Consider the following 6,902-nt stretch of genomic DNA (forward strand, 5'->3'; position numbering starts at 1 on the left):
AGCCAGAAAGGCGTAATTACCCATCTTGACAGCAACATCAGGAACTATGAAGCGAGAATTATTTGCAACCCCGGTGAAACCACAGTTAAGGATCTAGGAAACTCTTCACAACACAGCTCATGCTTTGCGACAAAAATCCTTGAAATGAATGAATGCGATGCACCAGAATCAAATAAAACATTTGCAGGAAAATCATTAACTAGGTGATTACCCATAATCACGTCTGTGGAGTTCTGTGCTTCAGCTGCATTCACCATATTCACTCTTGCATACTTGGGATTGAACTTCACCATAGCATTGCTTGGAGGCTTCCCTAGAGGAGAGGGCGGAAGACGCAGTTGAGAGGTGCACTTGTTGGAGTAGTGACTCTTCTGCACACACTTGTGACAAGTAACATCTGACAGCGGACGGAACTGCACCTGAGGATTCCCTTCCTTCTGCTGCTGAAACCTCTGCTGGAAAGCTGGGTTGGGTGGGTGGGAAGAACCACGACCACCTGACTGCTTGAAGTGCTGAGTCTGCCGAGGAGGAGGAGGACACACCTGGTATTTCTGCTCCTTCTGGACCACCTGAGTTGAGGACGATGAGCTGGAATCCGTGAAACGCTTCCTCAAATTCTCCACTGTGAGCAAAGCTGCCTCAGCCCTGAGAGCCAGGTTATAGAACTTATCAAACTCATCGGGATCGTACAAGGCAAGGGTCAGTTGCAAGTCCTCTCTCAGACCACCTCTGAACTGATAGATCTTGCTCTTCTGATCTGGAATGTCCTGCGAGGCATATCGAGTCAGCTCATGGAACTCGACGTTGTACTTGTACACAGAGGATCCTCCTTGCTTCAAGCATCTGAACTTCTCACGCATCTCTTCCACAAAGCTAGACGGGATATAGTGAGACCTGAAATCTTTGCAGAAATCGTCCCAACTGATCATTCTGCCTCCCCTGGAGTCGTTCAACTGCTTCCACCAAACTGCTGCCTGCCCCTTGAGCTGAATGTTGCAAACTTGATGAAGTACTCTGGACGGTCCTTGCTGCACTCAAAGTGTTTGATCATGTCCCGAATCCAGCCCTCAACGTTGAATGGCTGGTCTCAAGACGTGAAGGACCTCGGTTGGTTCGCCGGGAATTGATTCAGAGATGCAAACTGATGAACACCATGGTTGAAATTGATCTGCTGTTGATTGGTCCTCTCTTGCAACAGCTGAATTAACATCTGGGTGTTAGCATTTGTTGCAGCCATCACCGCTTGTCAAGCCTCTGCAGGAGGAGGCGGCAGCGGAGGTCGAGGCGGAGGAGGTGGTGCCGGAGCATCAGCACCCTCGCGACCCAGATTTTGGCGAGTTGGTGGAGCCATCCTGAAGACGGACAACACATTAGCCCAGAGAATAACATTCAAGGTAAAGCTGAATTAATAGGCAGAAATATCTGAACAATAATATTTAGCAATTGCACTTGAACAAAATGGTAAGAATGCTTCCTCAAAGTGACTGTCGACAATATCTGATTAAAGACCACTTGAAAACCAAGTATGAGCTAGAACTGCTCGGAACTAACGTATGACAGAGATTCCATCCGATATCTTCATGGATATGATCGCACGGGCTTGAATTTACAGTAGCCATCCTATGCAAGGCAGTGCACACGACTTACGAAGCGTCCCCGAGTCGTAGCAAGCTACAAGGACTCTTTAAGACACAACGAGAACCGTTGTAAGACGACCGTGAACATACGTACCCACTGAATGTCGAATCCCAACCTCGCATCATGCATTTGTAGGAAGATTGCCCTATAAGTCACTACCTGATATCCCACCTATGAATTTCCGAAATATCTGGTCATGCAATCTGGTACACGGATACAAGGAGTAATATGTCACACAACTCCTATACTAACCCGTCCAATGTATCACATCCGTCAACACATAACAAGAATCTAGGACCTTCATCTAACACACACCCTCGTAATCACAATGATACAAAGTGTGGCGATACATCCGGAACACTCTGCACCAGTACAGGGGAAGCCGGACTCTTCTCGTCACTACTAGTGTGGAAGCAATTGCGAACATCCTCTGTCCTGAGATACCAAGAAATCTGAATGATAGCGATGTGCACAAGAATCCCCTGGAGCTCCACGCCCCGGAAGAAATCAAGTCAGACAGGAGGCACCAAGACAGAACTCCGTCACATCGATATCATATAGATTCCAAAATATCCGCGTGATCCTAAAAAAAATTGAGCGAGAAGAGGAGTAGAATTAAGATTTCCTAAGCCGTGAACCTCACCAGAGCATAGAAGAGGAGACAAAAAGAAACCTACTCTCTGATATAACTGTAACGAACAAGATGCGGTCATTTCCGATCTGGGGATTGAGGCCCCGAATTGGAAAGGAGCGCATCTAAGCGTCTCGCAAACAGATAACATAGGACATACATAATAATAAAGAGACAATCAGGGGTTCAATTGCCTTCTCATAAATATATCAGAGTACATCACGCATACAACCAAAGTAGTTCCGCTACGGACTACAAAACAAGAGAAAAGGCTATGCTACCCTGCCTGCTGGCCCACGATCACGACCACGCCTCAATCTTCTGGATAGTTCATGTACAGGCGGTCGGTCTCCTCATCGTACTGCCACGCCAGCTGCGTGCCGTCGGGATCACCTGTCTCTGGGGTACCTGAACCTGTTGGTATTGTGGAGGTATCCGTGAGCCACAGGGACTCAGCAATGTAAGACCTTGGTGCCAGAACTAGTCAAGTTATTAGGTAGGATAAGGTGAAGTGTTTAAGGTTGCAGCATCCTAATCTTGATTTGGTGGCTAACTTACGTAGGGCATTTATGAAGGTCGACTATGCTAGCGTTCGTGAATACTTATCACTAAGTGATCCTGAACACCTACCTACGTCAATCATAACCCCACCGTGTTCCCGAAAGAAGAGAGATCTTCGAGGGGACAGTCACGGTTACGCACACGGTTGGCGGTTTTATTAGATTATGTTTAAGTTATCTAATACCGGATGTCAACAAAATATTCCAAGTTGCCACATAACCGCGGGCACGACTTTCCGAAAGATTAAACCCTGCAGGGGTGCTCCAACTAGTCCATCACAAACGTACACGGGCCACAAAGTAATCCTCTATCACGAATCTCGTGATCTCGTCGGATTCCTTCGAGGAAAACCTCAACTCTGGGGAGAACCAAAGCTTCATCGGGATTCCTATACGCAAGATATATCGCTAATGTAAGGCAAGACTAGCAGGACCTCCCGTCGTGTAGACGACCCCGATAAGAGTCGCGTATCTCAGTCTCAGGACACGATGGATGGAAAAGCCTACAGGAGCCAAACCTCAAGTTTCCTTGTGGTGGCCCCCGCAGTCTGTCCATTTTGGACCAACACTCATGAGGAGCACTGGCCCGGGTTGTTGATTAAAGATCCTCGGGGTGATCATTCCCTATGCAGATTATTATTAAGTGATTAGCAAATTAACACCAATGTTGGGTCCTGCCGGACAAGTCTTAACACTACGCGATTTATCGATGGGGTCCCCATAACAACCCCGAACGTGTTAGGAGCGATCAATATGGAATCAAACACCGGTAGCCGGTAACTATGGCGGCAATAACGGAACAAAGCACCCGGCAAAAGGCTAGGCCTTCTGTCATTTACCAAGTATATAGGTGCAATAATTAAATAACAGAATTTAAGATAATGATACCAAGCTCATGTTATCACACGAGTCAAAGCACCTGCATCTAGCAACGCTAACATTAGTATCTGAGCAAAGCCTACTTAGTCATTCAAGTTTGCTAGGAAGGGACAAGTGTTTGGTTTCATGGCATATCAAGAGGCAAATATTTCAGTGCTAGGCAGCGAGCATATGACAAGGAAACGTAATCTAGCATAACAAGTCAAGATATGGAATCAAGGTCATATCATCTTGCTTGTGAGATCCTCGGCTTGGAATGGATCTTTTTCGTCCTGCACGTACTCTCCCGACTCCACGTACTCGTTCTCCGATCCCGGTGCTATCCAACATAAGAATAACATCCAATGAACAACAGCACCTCAAGATGCAACAAGCACATGATGCATGAGATGAATATGAGCATGCATCACTAATTCTATCACTAGCACAAGCAAAAGAAGCTAATACATATTCCTGGACAGAACTGCATCCTAAGCTATTTTTACATGCATGATAATGACATGATCAGATGCTTCTCGAGAAAACGATGCAAATGCATATAAATAACATTCAAGTGGAGCTACGGATCAACGGGAATCAACGAAACAAGATATGAAGACCTACATGTCCAAATCATCATCACACACTCAAATGGCACAACCCTGGTATTTCCAGGTTGCCAAGACATATAAAAACCCAACATGAATTGGGTGGAGCAAATAAGGACACCACAACATCAACTAAGCACTCACAAACATCAAAATGGCAAAACTACACAATCTGCCATAAACTGCATCATAGCACTTTGTGAACTACATGCAAAGCACCTACAGCCACCCAAACATGACAAATAATATATGTGGCTGTAGCTAACCAAGAATACTACAAGCACCAGCAAGACTCACACAAAAAGGAATTAAACACAGAAAGATACAAGGCTGCAAACTTGCCCAAAAACATCAGTTTTCAGGGACTTAGTGAAAATTCCAGATTCCCACTTTCTGTCTTTGCTCTGAAGCTTTTTTACAGCAGCCAAAACATTATCTACAGGACTCCAAATGGTATGCAAATTTACAGGGAGATATAGAAACATATCAGGTCCAACTTTCTAGTTGAAAGCTATGGCTAGATCACAACACAATGACCAGCACAACCTCATCAACAGGGGAAGATAATATAAACAGATTCTCAGACTTAGTGAAAATCTCAGGTTTTCACTAATCTGGAATTTCAGCCACATTCCTACTTTGGATGGGCACAACTTGCACACATGGATTCCAAATCATGAATGGAAACCAACATGTGGTAGAGGGGGTCACCCTCTACTACCACAACCAAGAAACAAAAACAAGAGCACATAACAACTCATGGAACCAAGCTCTAAACATAGAAGAAAATGTAAATATGTCATCTCCAGAAAATGTTCCAATGGAAAAAATGATTTCACCATTGGATTCCTGGGATCTTTCTACCCCAAAACCATATATAAAAAATATGCACTTGCTTGGAGCAAGTGAGCTCAAACTAGGAAGGAAAAACTACATAGAATCCAACATAGTGAATAGTGCAACATTTCATGCAACTCTCACTAGAACAACTATCACATAGCTATGCTCATGTGCACAAAGACAATATGGACATGAGGGTTTGGACCCCATGTTGGTGTCATGCACATCAACAACCCAAACACTTCTCTCACTATATCCCCCACACATACACACATCATGCCCTCTCTCATATTTAACATGAGGAGGTGCACAAGTTGCAAATGGGGCTGTTTTCACCACACACATATCATCTTGAAAATCCTCATCACAACTCATGACCCCAAGAACAACAAGAGGGAAAAACTACCATGCAAGTAATATGGAAGCATCACTTACATGCACTTACTAGGAACCACACATGTGTGTGCACTACCTACACACACATCATCACAACACACATACACCTACTCATATGCATAACATCTAGTAGCAACCAAACCACCTACACATACTATCAAAGCAAAAAATACTAACACATGCATATGACACATACACACACATATATACATACACTAGCACCACCACATGTGTGTGCAACACACACACACACAATCTGCCATTATCTAGCCACATAAGCAAGAATATAACAAGCCACCTACACATACTTCTCTACAAGGGGAAGCACCTCACACACACTACATATGTGACCATCACCATGTGTATGCACACACACACACCTACACCTCACACATGGAAGACTCACCCCACTAATGCATTGCAGGAAAAAATAAAATAGAAGCACTCATATTAATGCCATGATATAGGCACAAGGTGTAGCAAACAATGGCAAAGGGAAAAGAAAATAAGTAAGAAGGAAAAAAAAGAAAAGGGGCAGCCCTGGGATCGAACCCCAGTGCCCCTGGTGCACAGCAACAACACCAGCCACTACGCTACTGCCATCGGCTCGACAAAGAAGGGAAGCAAGCAGGGTAACTTGTTCCCTGCTGCTACTGTGTAGGAGCAAAGCAAAACAATAAAAAAGGTGCCGAGGGGGATCGAACCCGGCACCTCCAACGGGCACAAGACGAGTAGTACCACTACGCTACGATACGGTATCTGACAGAGAAGGTGCATCGAAACAGAAGAAGAACCCCACTTCTACTCTGCTGCCGACGGCTTGCCGGAACAGGGTAGGGTTCTCGCCGGCGCTACAAGTTAAATCGAGCTTCGGCTCGTGGATGGGAGGATGCCCGCGCTCCCACGGTCCCATTCCTACACCTAGCTATGCCCGAAGGGCTCTACATCGACGTGCTCACGGTGAAAGGCGGCTCCGGCGACAGAGACACCGTGGGCTTCGAATACCCTGCTACTGCGCTCGATCTGAGGTAGGGAGGAGAAGCACTACCTCACATATGGGTCGAGGAGGAGGAGTCCCGTAGAGGAAGCAGTGGAAGAAGAGTGCGGTGTGGCAGTGCTCGTCGGAGAAGATGCGCCTCCGGGAAGAAGAGGAAGCATGGCCGGGGAGGACGATCCAGCGGCGGGCACGGGCTCCTGGAGATGCCCTCGAGCTGCTGGGACCTTCGCCGAGGAGGAAGACGACGCAGGACGATGGTGACGACGAGCTTCACCCGTCGGCCATGGCGGATCCGGTTGCTCTTACCTTGCAGCATCGTTACAGAGAGGAGCGGGAAGAGATCTGGGTGGAGCGGCGGCGGGGAGGAACCCTAA

Source organism: Hordeum vulgare, chromosome 3H (assembly GCF_904849725.1).
Source record: "Hordeum vulgare subsp. vulgare chromosome 3H, MorexV3_pseudomolecules_assembly, whole genome shotgun sequence".
Lineage (NCBI taxonomy): Eukaryota > Viridiplantae > Streptophyta > Magnoliopsida > Poales > Poaceae > Hordeum > Hordeum vulgare.